This window comes from Melitaea cinxia, chromosome 5 (genome assembly GCF_905220565.1).
Source record: "Melitaea cinxia chromosome 5, ilMelCinx1.1, whole genome shotgun sequence".
Classification (NCBI taxonomy): Eukaryota; Metazoa; Arthropoda; class Insecta; order Lepidoptera; family Nymphalidae; genus Melitaea; species Melitaea cinxia.
The window spans coordinates 8,604,519-8,618,118 of record NC_059398.1 but is presented as its reverse complement, the minus strand read 5'-3'; the positions used below and the strand labels follow the sequence as shown (position 1 = coordinate 8,618,118).

The following is a 13,600-nucleotide window of genomic DNA, read 5'->3' as shown; positions in this document are numbered from 1 at the left end:
GCACCGTGATTTTTTTACGAGCGGTCGTGGCTGTACAATGCTTTTAGTAAAAAACTAATGGAAAATGGAATTCTTTAAAAATCAAACTTAAAAGGAAGTCAGATTAAGGGTTAAAAAAAATTTCTATTGTAGAACATTGTTTCCTTGGCAGATGGTATAGATTTATTCGCCGCTCGTTGCACTAACAATCATATAGGTCAGAAGCAGTCATTGTCACGCGACTTCCTTTATAATCATATTCAATAAATTATTATTTATTATTCATGTTCATTAAAATACTAAAGTAAAAAAAAATTGTGCCTAGCAAATCAGTACTTACTTTAAAATTATAAAAACAATTATTTTTAAAAATTGGGGACAAATTACTCAATATATATATATATATATATATATATATATATATATATATATATATATATATATATATATATATAAATAATTTTTAAGATTCGATATGAAAAAAAAATACTACAAGTATTTTTTTGTCATTTCTTTTAATGTCATTGACAATAATAATCAAACATGTACATTCGTTCTTCACGGATAGTCCAATGTGTGTTTTCTTAACTTTATTAAATTGTTAGAAATGACTATTAGGTTAGTTTTAAGAGAATATGCAGTCAGTATATTTGTCGAAATATATATATATATATATATAAATAATTTTTAAGATTCGATATGAAAAAAAAATACTACAAGTATTTTTTTGTCATTTCTTTTAATGTCATTGACAATAATAATCAAACATGTACATTCGTTCTTCACGGATAGTCCAATGTGTGTTTTCTTAACTTTATTAAATTGTTAGAAATGACTATTAGGTTAGTTTTAAGAGAATATGCAGTCAGTATATTTGTCGAACGATGGCGATGGCGAAGTGGTACAGCCACGATGGGAACCGTTACACGCACTCGCGGAGTTGAGTGCACGCGCGCGCGGTCGCCGACACTAGTTATTACCGTCCCCACTCCACAAATATAGAAAATTCTTTGCCACTATACTCTCTTACATAAGACAGCAGTCGTTAAATAACTCCTCAAATATTAGTCTAGAAATGATTATAGGGTAGGAGTTTCGATGGAGCGTGTGTATGTCGCCTTCTGTTTCTAGAGACGTGGCACGCGCAAACATATGCATACAAACGCGTGCATAAAAAGTACCTTCCCGCCCCGTTCATTACAAAAATGGGAAAAGTAAAAAACTTCCGTATACCTTTCCACTTTTACTAACAACGAGATACCAGGAGGCGGCCACGTTTCACCTTCGCCAGCTGGTAAACGAGGAAGTGCATACAATAGTATGCGAGCCACAAATAATTACCGATTGCCAAAAATCGAAACCGCCCAAAAATAACTATAGCTATGCTATATTTATTAAAACTTTTACCCGTATGGTCTTTAATTATATAAATTATGTGAGGTTGAACGACTGATTCATTGTTGAATATTTTTATTACTCAGTGTTTCCAAATATATATTTTATACTTTTCATCCCCACCCGAAAGATTAGTTTAGCAATAATTATGTTTGCTAGCAAAGAAAAAAAAACGACATCAATTACATCAAAAAGTAATACGTCAGTAGACGAAACAAAACAAACGCACTAATCGCCACTGCGATTTTCGAAGATTTCCTTCGATTTCTCTGGGATGCCATAATCAGATCCTCATCATGGTACCACCCTTGAAGTATCTTCCTTTCCAACAAAAAAAGGAATCAGCAAAATCGGGTTATAAACGACGAAGTTATCTGGGAACATAAATATATATATACGGTCCAATTGATAAACCCCCTCCTTTTTTGAAGTCGGTTAAAAACTCAATTATTTCATGACGTTATTAAAATAACTTAATCTGATCCTACGCAAAATATTCACAGGCATATTAGCTTGGCAAACGGTAACAGATATAAAAATAGAACGTTAAATGTTAAAATATATAAAATTTTGTGTGAAAGTAGCAAGACGTGAAACAGATTTTTATTCTTATATCATTTTATGTAATTATTAATATAGACTGACCGGGTTATACCATTAAAGTGAAGCTTGTATTTACCTTTTCCTGACTTTATTTGTGGATAAAATCTTAAAATACGAATAAAGTAGTTAGTTATTAATAGATAAGATCTAAATATTTATATTTCACTATCACTGCTACTTGTAAGTTAAAATAAATATTACTGAAAGAATAACTTTTAAAGATATAGGAGAGTGAAAGATGTAAATGAATAAAAGTTATATTATGCATTGCTATGCAGCAAGCAGGAATTTTTATGTTTATAGTTAGGAAATTAGAATTATTTTTAGATTATATTTAAGTAAGCGTTGCATCAGCGCGATAGCGCCATGCCTTAGAAAAAAGTGATACGAACCGGTCTGTGATGGAACGAAAGTCGGCTACCTATAGGTAATATACGTAATACTTTCTCTTGCCCCGCAATCTGCACTCGAATTTCAAATAATGTTGCGTTTTATAATGATTACGACTTGTATATGTTATAAATCATATTGTACACGGAGTCAATACACTTAACTCGCTGATGCTGCTTATCAGTATTATGAAAACAAGTTTGTTAAAAATAATTTCGAAAGATTTCCACTCGTCACATTTTATATTTCTTGAAAATACCTGAACATGCCTCATAATCAAAAACATCTAAGCAAAGTTAGAATATGTGATTTAAATAAAGTCAAGGATCATTTGCGTCGCAAACAACGACGGGGTCAGTAGACTTAAGCGCGCAACCGCCGAAATTATCACAGCTCTACACGCGCCGCGCGGCCAACGAACGCGCCAAGGCCATGGTGGGTACTCGCCTCTCCCCGCTCACCCCTCGCGATTATCTCCTCACAAAATATTGCTCCAGTATCAGAATCAGAAACTGCGTACTTACTAAAAAATCCCTCCAACCAAAAAACTGCAAATAAACGTATTCCAACTTCAAACAAAAAAAAGATAACTCAATTCATATTAAGAGCAGAATAATTTGTATTTTAAAATGTGTAATTCTACTTTCTATTTTTTATAATGTAAAAATCAGGTAAAATAAGGCTGCTAGAAAATAAAACGCTAAAATTAGTTAGATAAAATTCACACACTATTTTAATGGTAGGTTCATCTTTAATATTGAACATGTAATGTTAAAATTAATAAAGCGAAATGGAAGCTCTTATAATACATATTAGTAATAAAATTATAAAAGGCCGAGGGTGTCGAGTTTATCAGTGTGGGCGCGAGGAGAGAGCGCGGAAGGTGACGCGGGCGCGGAAGCGGAGGCGGGGTGAGGAGCGCGGGGGGCGGCAGGTGGTGGCGTCAACGCGCGGCCGTGAACTTTCTTCGGACACGTTTTCAGAATCGAATGCTGCGCAATATTCCGTTCCACAGCCTGAAGAAGCCTGTGTACCACCTTCCCCGCACCCGCCTTCCGTGCCCTCAATCTAAAGATAAACTAATCCTAATTCTGAGAATAAATCAGGAAACTCAATAACCAGATAAAATAAGTAATTTAAATGTAAAAACAAGACAAATAAAAAACAAGGAACCGAATTTTGATTTAAAAAACTGTTCAAAATGTATTTTGGTCCGAGTTCAAGAATATTTTTGTTTCGTGTATAAGATGTGACTTGCCAAAAACCAGGGCAAATATGTATAATGAGCTTCAAAGAAATCGTTTTAAATAAAAGTGCAAACAAATGTACTAGTGTTGTTTTTCACAATACCTTAACAATATTGTTAAGATCGAGCTAGACATGGATGAAAAAAAAAAGTACAATTACATGAAGACTAATATTTTGTTTTATATTTTTGTTTATAATTATAGCGGCCTTAATTATTATCCAAAATTTGAAATGTTTACTTAGATACTTTATTATCTTTTCATTGGCACTTTTTTCCACAGAGTCCTAATGAGGTCATTCATATTCATGAATCAAGAATTCACGCAAACAACTACTCAAAAACCCAAATAAGAAATACCAACCAATAATAATAATCTAAATAGAACAGCTCAGACCAATTTGAATAATAAACATGACATTGTAGTTGTCCTGCGACCACTTGTTATCTACGGCTAAAGAGAGCAAGTTAATGTAACAGTAGAAAACGAAAACACGATAAATTTCCTCATTCTCGTCCCTGTTGTGTTGTAGCGAGTAATGCAACGTAACGTGCAGCGTGCACGGCGCGGGCGCGTTATACAACCGAGTGCATCACCAACCAGCTCGCGCTCGCGCCGCTCTGATTACACGCAACACACCGCGCTTCTCTGACGCGTACTTGCTATTCCATCTTGTGTCATCAAACTCGTATCGTATATAGTTTAGTACTAGATTCCCGAGACTGATGTCGGTTGTAATGCTCCATTTAGTTCGTGATTTATTTTGTTTCGGTTGAAAGAACTGAAATGAATCAAAACATTAATTCCATTGGCCTTTCACTTGCAGTTCAAACTTAAGATTTCCTTATATTTTATTCGTAGTCGTCACTGTATCACTGATTCGTTTATGTTTTTTTTCTATGCTCAGCACGCAGACGTCCTCTATCAGGAGCAGGAAGTCTAGTTTCGGAGTAAATATCAAGGTGAATTACAAGCAAAACAGTGTGTATATATAAGAGAAAGGTATTGCGTGCATTTTTAACTATTTTTTGTTCTGGAACCTGATTGTTAAGCTTGTTTGCTTGATGAAAATCTTGAACATTGTTAAATGTGTACTTTTTTGCCTTAATTGTTTAGACTGATTTTTTTTTACCCTTATTATACTTACCCTAAGCACGTAAATTACTAAATGGTTTATTATTCAGTTAAATTCAGAGAAGTTAATTCAATTCTGGGTTTAGTTTATTGTTTGCATTTTTACGTATCTACATTATTCAGTAAGGCGAGGAGACCCCAACAATGCCGTGAACGCTTCCTCAAATTGATTTTGCCTTGATACCGACATTGCGGTTAATTCGGTGTTATTTGACATTGACGTGTTCCTACACCTATTCGCATCAGGAAATCTGTCTAGGTTTATTTTGTCAGCTTAAACAATAGGTATTCAAAACGAAATTTATAACAAATTCGCATACGTAACTAATATACAATTATTTAGCAAATAGCTATAAATTGTATTATTCTTATTATGATATTGAACAATTATTTTTACAAATATTCATTTCTTTTAAGCTTTCAAGAAGATTCCGTGCATTTTTTAGCATAATATATTCGGCATTATCTTAGCATAAAAATGTAATAATCGTAAAAACGACACAAAACCTAAATATAATTTAACTTAGAAACAAATGCTCTTCGTACGATGAATGAATAATGGTTTTTGCCAACTTCTGAAGGTTTACGATGTAAGCATTGACGTTTCAGTTATTGAGATATTTAATATATAGGTATTTTCAGCTAAAATGATTTGTCAGTTTAAAAATAAAGTTTAATACATAACATTCTCAACTAAATGTCAGAAATTGATGCACCTACCGAAAATATGGGATAATACGTGCAATATATAAATCTATTACTTATAATTATATTGGATGGATGAAAACCTAACAAATCATAATATCATGACAATATCATGCAGAAATTTGAGAATAAATATTTAAATCATATAAAGGTTAAATATTGCCATATTTAAAAGTACAACGTGCATGTGCATGAATTTAGCATAGGAAACGGCCCGGGGCGCGGGACCCCGGCGTCCAGACTTCGGCGAGCAGTCGTGTAGCAAGCTACTAATTGAGCGCACCCGACGATTGACCTTGGCCTTGGCATGGGTTGCCGAATCGGACGAGGTCGGAACGATTGAACGCGTCCGGATCACACGGCCCGTATGCCGTGCTGCTTAGTGCTTATTCATTCTAATAATATTAACACATCATCTCACATCACATCAACACTTGCCGCACCAATTAGTAATCATGTACTAGATGTATTACGAAGTATCTCGTTCGCCAAAATATTGATTCATGTTTCGAGAAATCGTAAAAGTTTTACGTAGCGAAATGTTTACCCCATTCATTTGGTATGCGAATTTTTTGTTTGTCTTTTTGCTAATATTTCAAAATAAAATGTGAAGATTTTGCAAAACCTGTTTGTGTGTGACCCTGGCTTAACTATAAATTGTTATCGAATTACAATAACATAAAATTATAATATGCAAATGTCATATGATACTAAAATATGGTGAGCGAGCGCAGTGTCATCATCGGCGGCGCAACAGCAAGCCGGGGTAATTGACACAAGCTGACCTCGCACTGCTTCGGAAAAACTCGCTGGAGCTCGGTTCTCGTCGCCGCTCCAATATATTTGAACGTTCATTGTCAAACGATATTAGATATTTCCAATAATAACTTAATTGAATAACCAAATTGTATTTGTGTCAGCCAGTGAAATTTTGTACGTTAAAATCGCTGGAATTTGTTTAAATAAAGACTGCATGATACATATTATTACGTTTTAGTTGCGTATACAAAAACACCAGTTTCGGGCTCGCATTTCGAGTGCGCATCGGATAACTGCTTGTCTCAGCGAGGCCTTGACCGAGCTCACCGCACTCCGCGCCGCAAACATTCAACGCTCCAACCGTCGACAAAGCGCCACGTGACTTGCTGGAACATTTTCATATTTACAAGTGGTGTCCTCCAATTACAGCTTATTGAGTTTTTAGAATTTACTATTTACTTACACGTGCCCATAAACCGCACATGGTTGACGTTTGGTTTTTTCATTAAAAGCTGACCTTAATATTTTTCAATCTTTTAGCTATTAGAGGTGAAGTTCTCTTACTGTTTTCTAACTTTTCCTATATGTTATGTAACACATATATACGTAAAATCCAAGGTAATCGGTAACCTTGTTGTAAAATGATCATTATTTGAAATCGCCTAAAACTTAGTTTTCAATATTGCCAAATTTGAAACCTTAGTAAATAAGGTATTGAAATGTTAAACGTGTTAATTTGTATTTTATGAACTGCAAAATACACAGTAGACAATGACGTGGACCTGTTTGACTGGTGCGCAGGGCATCCCGCCGCTATTGTCCTCGTGTCCTTGGTCCGAGAAGGCCGTCCGGCCCCACTATTGTCTCATTTGACATTTCAAAGGACAATTAACCGAGTGGTTCCATTACTTTCAACATTGAATTGATTAAGGGTTATAAAAGCGTAACAAAAATTAATGTTTGACAATTGTTCTTTTACCTAAATAAGTACATCGTAAATCCTTATTTCTTTAAAATTTTTTTTATATAATCATCGGAAAAACAAATCCATTACTAATCCGGACATAGAAAAAACGGAAGCCGTAAATTGCAAACAGTCTGGTAGTCGTTAATTTTTTTATACAAATACAAAAAATGCGTCCGATCTATCGAGATCGTTAAAAGTGAATCGGCTCCGTGCATCATGTGGTCATGATGAACAATGGCAACTAATACATGCGGCTACCGACTGACACCAAACTGTTCGAACGCCACAAGCTATATTAAACTCTATTGCTTACGAAAAAGCATTTTAAAAGTTTATTCGTAAGCGCATTGTACAATCTACAGTGTAATTTGATATTCGCGTCCCAATATTAAAAAGTGATGGCAACGGAAGGAAGTAAAAAAATTGGGCACCCATTCACTTTCACGAATTTATTCGAAGTGCACATATGGCATTGTTGTCATATTGTTTTATTTGCTGTCGAATTCGTCTATGATAAGATTTTTGCCATTAATTATCATGTGCCATTTAGAATATGGAATGTTCCATTAGCTAATTCTTTACTTATTTTAAACTTTGTCATAAAGCGAGACGCATTGATGTAACAACTACAAATTGATAGTGTGTATACCTATTTATGTATGTATTATTAATTATACGATATAAATATAAATTACAATGACATACAGTAGGAACTGGGAAATAATTTATTTCATTACTCAGTAAAAATAAACTATGTTTCGTAAACTATTTTAATTTCATTTGTAAACAACAATAAACAACGTATGCGAATGATGTAATTTTATTTTATATCAAAATATAGTTTTTGTACATAAACAAAATGTACATTTTTTGTGCTTAGTTCTTAAATATTGTATTTATATCCCTAAATGGGTCTAAAAGTGCAGAATAATATAATATGATATTAGTAATTAAAAGATCCTCAGAAGGCTTTACTTTAAAACGTAACCTTATTTAACCTCTTACACGTACAAAGTCAGAAAAGGTTGTTTATTTTTTATTTAATGTTCTATCTACTTAGAAAAAATCGACTACCTTTGAGCAATTCTCTAAGCGCCCATCACGTGGGAGGATATTTGCGAAACCCATAAAAAGCAGCCCTTTTGTTAAAATTTTAAGGGAAAGTATTGAAGCGAAATAATTTCGGCAAAAAGTTTGTAAATAAAGACCCATAAATGCACCTTTCAGTCAGACGTCGGTTCAGTACAACCCTTTTATGCGTTTTGCGAGACTTACATCTGGAGCTGTATTAAAAAGTTTCACTATTCAATATTATTGTATTTTGTTTTTATTGTCGACATGAGATAATCTGACAGATAAATAATGATAAGAAAGATATGCAATCAGATATCATATTTAAAACGCCAAAAACACTAAGGGCTTAATAATTTACACTCGTGCGCGGTTATAAAAAAAAACCGATTATAAGTAATGGGTGTAATTTATAATAAATTTTAATATATTTACAACAGCGTAAAGAATGCAGCTTTAATTTAATCTAACATCAGACTATATTTGTGTTCAACAAAGTGATATATTAATAAGGTGTGGACAGTGGATTATTCCTCTCTTCAGTCGAGATGACTCATACGTTGCAAGCCTATTATTTCAAATAGCCTGTCAACTAGATGGCTAATACTATCATGGTAAACGCTATTTTAACGTTTTCATTGTAACCACTGTGGTGCTATTTAGCAGTAGTGTCATGTCGTCATTATAAAAAAAGGAATGAATATTCGATTTGTTTAATCCTTAAATATTTTTACCCTACAATCCATTTCTTCGGTCTACAATTAGATTGTGACGAAACTAGCAAAAAACATGGTACACTTGCTTATTAGGTATCGCTTCCGAAAATTAATATTTAGCTAAATATGTTCTGCGTAATCAGATAAACATTCAACAGAGTATAATTCCAAGTTAATATTCCTCAGCTACTTTAGCGTACAAGCTTACTGTTTTGACGTAAGCGGTCGGCTAATAGAAATTTGGTTGATGGCGTTCTTAAAATGGTCTGTCCGTACAATTGAATGGCTATTTTAATCAGTTAATTGCGAGAACCTAAGCGATACAATATGTATTAGATAACTTGTGATATTCACAGGTTTTGTTATTCAAAGTGAACAGGACAATTTATTCAGTTACAGGAACATTTTTAACGTATAATACTAACGATAAGTTTAATAGGCATATAAATTAATGCAGCATATAAATTGGAATAAAATTAACATCATCACAGTAGTCATGACCAAAATAAAAACAGGAAATAAGGAAATTAACATTCAAAAACGATTTGTTTTCCTTTTATTTTAAACTAGTCGTTGTTTGCGTTTTAAAAGTTGAACTTTTTATTCGATCATGTAGAGAATCAATAATAAAGTTTTTATTCAGTCACATATATCTTTACCTACTTAGTGAAAATAAATTTTCAGAATCAGATCAGTTCTGCGTTCAGGCACAGAGCGCCTGCGCGGGTGGTGGCCTTGACCGGCCTGCGCCAAAATTTCCAGGTCGTTCACCCGCCGTGACGCCTACAGCCACTCGTCTTTATCTTACATAAATAACTTTGCGAGCAAGCCAATTGCGGCTCTATTAGCACGAGATAGGGTCGAAATAATTACGACGTGTCGAGGCAAAGGTGTTATATAAAATTAAATCATCTATGTACCTATCGGTTATAGAAACTTGTTTATCAATAAGGCTACGTGTTAAAAAGGTAGTGTTATTATTTTACCAGGTACATTTTAAGGACATACTTATTATACCTAAATTTTTTATTGTTCTACTCTCGATTCTAATCGTCAATAAAAGCAAAAACTTTTTGAGGCGTTTAAGTAATAAATAGAAAAACGTATTTAATCTACTTGCAATTATCACATATTATTGTTTATTTATTTATTTATTTTTTCTATTTATGCATAATAAAACTTAAAACTAACATTACAGTGAAACCAATGCGCTAGTTGATCACAAATTCTACCTCTATCTACAGATTTTTGTATACAAATAACATTAAATTTAACAAATAATTTAAACAATTCAATAAAATCAATTCAATTTCAATATTTAACATTAAATTTAACAATTAATTTTATTTTATTTTGTTGTTGTTTTATATTTTTAATCCTTGATTTCTATTGTATTAATAAATTAAACCTTACATAACTACTAGCATCAGTTCGTTTTCAATGCTTAGGCATTCACACATAAGACTGACCATTGTTTACCGAAAGTATCATTGTTGTTGTATAATAAGGCCTTATTATAGTGTATCAGTTAAATAATAAATACGCTGGAAAGTTTAAAGAGTTTCAGGAAGTGAGCATTGCTAGGCTAGGAGGCAAGCGGGCCGAGGCGGCAGCGGGTCACCCCGTCACGCGGCGACCTACACAGAACTCGCCATCCATTAGCTCGATTTCGTGTTCAAGTTCACTCGTGTTCCATCACCAAAAATATTTTAGTGCTGTGACGCAATCCGCTGCGTCTCGCTCGAACATTCGCTGCGCTCTCAGTCCAGCTCGCTCTCGCACGACCTTGGCCGCGGAGCGCCCGCAAGGTTCAGGTCTTCGAACTCGAGCGCGCGGCGCGGGCCGCGGGGACGGAGGCTCGAGGCCCTCCAATAGCTCGCCGCGCAAGTCTGCGCGCGCTCATGATTGGTCCGCTGTCGACGCGGCAATGACCTCGGAGACCGGAGTTCGAAGCGCGCCGAGGCTCGCTACGAAACACAGACTGACAGGCTTCGTACACCGATAGAGGCTATAATCGCTCGCGGCGGTGGCTACGCCGTCGAAGCGATTGTATCGCACGGAGCGCTGATCATTTTGCAGACTTTCACTCTTAAGGGGAGACTCGCACGGTAACGAACAGAAGTGCGCGCGGCCTAGCTCAGTTCGTCGTTCGAGCTCAAGTGAGACGCACGTAGCGCATGCGGCGGCAGTTTGTTAGACGACTGACCTTCATCCTTTGCGACGTGCTGAGCGCGTATTTCAGTTAATGCACTCCTGTCCTATATCCTCGACTCAGTGATCTGGACATACGTTTACGTGTTCAAATGTGGCTTACGTGTAGTGCAGTGTGAAGGAACTATTAAATTATTTTCGTTAAGTTTTAATCGTATGACTGTTAGTGATGTCTCCGGATAGCAGCTATGGGCGCTATGATGCGCCAACTGCAGCCGACAATATGATGAGTTCGGCTCACAAGGAGCGAGAACCAGAACTGCATATAGGTAGGGTATACAACTACCTGTAGTTTGTTTACGTCTCGCTCGAAGCTCTGAATATGCCGAATATTTCCAAGAAAATAATCTGATATAAAATATTTAAAGTTGATCCGTGATCAGCAAGTTCTTAATGTAAATAGTGAGCACTGTAAATTCAAATTCGAGTCGGAGTGACAAAATATGTAGTTGTTTATTACTTGACGTTTTATTATATTTTAGTAATCTCATAAGTAAAAACTTGTAATTAAAATATCTGTGATTCTTATCATTTGCAATTACACGTTGTATTTATTTATTAGTTATGATTAACATAACAATAAGGCGTTACACAACATAGCAAGCAATAAGTTATTTGTAATGAAATTAAAAATTGAAAAGTAAAAGCAGTAAGTATAAAAATAATTTTATGGCGCCTGTACGTATGACTTTTACAGTTTTTCACTAAAAGCTTGTATGGCTCTTATTTAATAGTTTAATCGTTCATTGCTTAATGCCCTCATTACTATTTTGAAGATACGTTATACGTTTAACAAAATATCTAATTAATCGCAATTTTATTGTGAAGATAATATTATGCTAGTTTTAATTTGATATTATGTAATAATCATAATACATAAAACAACCAATATGTATGTATAGATTTATAGAGTTAATTATTATAAAAACCGTTAATACCCTAACGGCATCGCATGTGATCGAACAGAGTTTTCTCTTTACAAGTCGTTTTGATTAATGGTCTCATAATCGTGATAGAGAACGGGTACAAACGTACCTTCAGTATTATTATCACTAGCTTGTTGCAGAACGAAAGTTTGATGGATTGATTGGTAAAAATTGCCACTGCGGGGCTCGATGAAAACAATTAAAAAATCATTGTTCAAAATCACAGTACTTGAAAAAATAATGTCGTCTCGCCCTCAGCGCGAATCGATGGGGTTCAATACATCCGCAGGGAGCTATAGATTCGCGTTTCAATCCTAATGATGTTATCGATTTTTATTGATTTATATAATAGTTACCTTTCAAAAGTAAACAACAAAGGATTTAATCGTTTCGCCTGGGAAGTTACAACCCTTTTCTCGTTCTGTTTGACCTTTCTATAATTTTAATATTTATTAATGATTCTCAATTTATATTGTGAAAAAATGTCTGTAATAATAAATTTGTAGAGTGGTTCGCAAGCGGGATCAATGTAACGCCAGCTTCCGCCTCGCGCTGGCCAACACTTTTACTTTTCTCTCGAGACTAGTTTCTCTCTAGTTCATTCCACCTTGCAATTATAAGTATTTATTTATATTTAACGCTTAGCATAACAAACATATCTAGTCACTTGGGAAAGTTAAACGATTTTATCTATGAGCTAGTAAGAGTTCCTTATTATTATTGTTATATATATATAATTATAATAAAACAAAAAGAATATACAGATTGTTGAAATTAATTTGATATGGAGTACTCTTTATTATCAAGGAAAATAAAGAGTCCTCCAAACTACTAAAAGCTTTAAAAATGTCTCGCTACGGTTATACGGTATATTACCATTTTTAAGCAGATTTTTTTGTATAATCGCTAAAGTAAAAGAAAATATTTTTCTATACCATAAGCATACGTGCCGAAACGATAATTCGAAAGGCCTTATAATTAGCGTAATATTTTTAACATCTGAATAGACTAATTATGAAACAAACGTGAGCTCCGAGCAGGAAACGGCGTAATGTACGTGATTGGGTGATCTAATTATTTACAAACAAATATCGCCGTGACACAGATAGCGCAGGACGCGTCACGCGGCGCACTCAACGCTCGCGCTTGCACGCTCGGGCGCAAGCGGCGGTTACGTGGAGCCAGCACTTTCTAGCGCACTTTCCTCGCCGTTTTAATTGACGTAACAAACGAGCGACTCTCACACGCTCCACAGAAAAACGCTCGAGTTGCATCACACGAAAAGAAAGAATGCACGCGCGAGAATCGCTTGTAGATAATAATATAATAAATAGAGAGCTATCTAAGTATCAACCGCGTTTTCGTCGATCCCAGTGCAATGATGCAACTGTCTCGAATTTAAGACCCAAAGACGAAATGTTCGCTTGCTCTAAAAAAAGAAAGTAACACCATAGAAAGCAACCGTGTCGAACGTCGACCCGAGGCAAGTGCCTGAAA

General features: G+C 34.9%; 1 protein-coding gene across 1 annotated transcript in view; it reads left to right on the top strand.

The window, feature by feature from the left end:
• The window catches only part of LOC123653519 (ecdysone-inducible protein E75-like), a 99,061-nt gene that overhangs the window by 72,871 nt on the left and 12,590 nt on the right, over window positions 1–13,600 (top strand). The window lies entirely within an intron of this gene.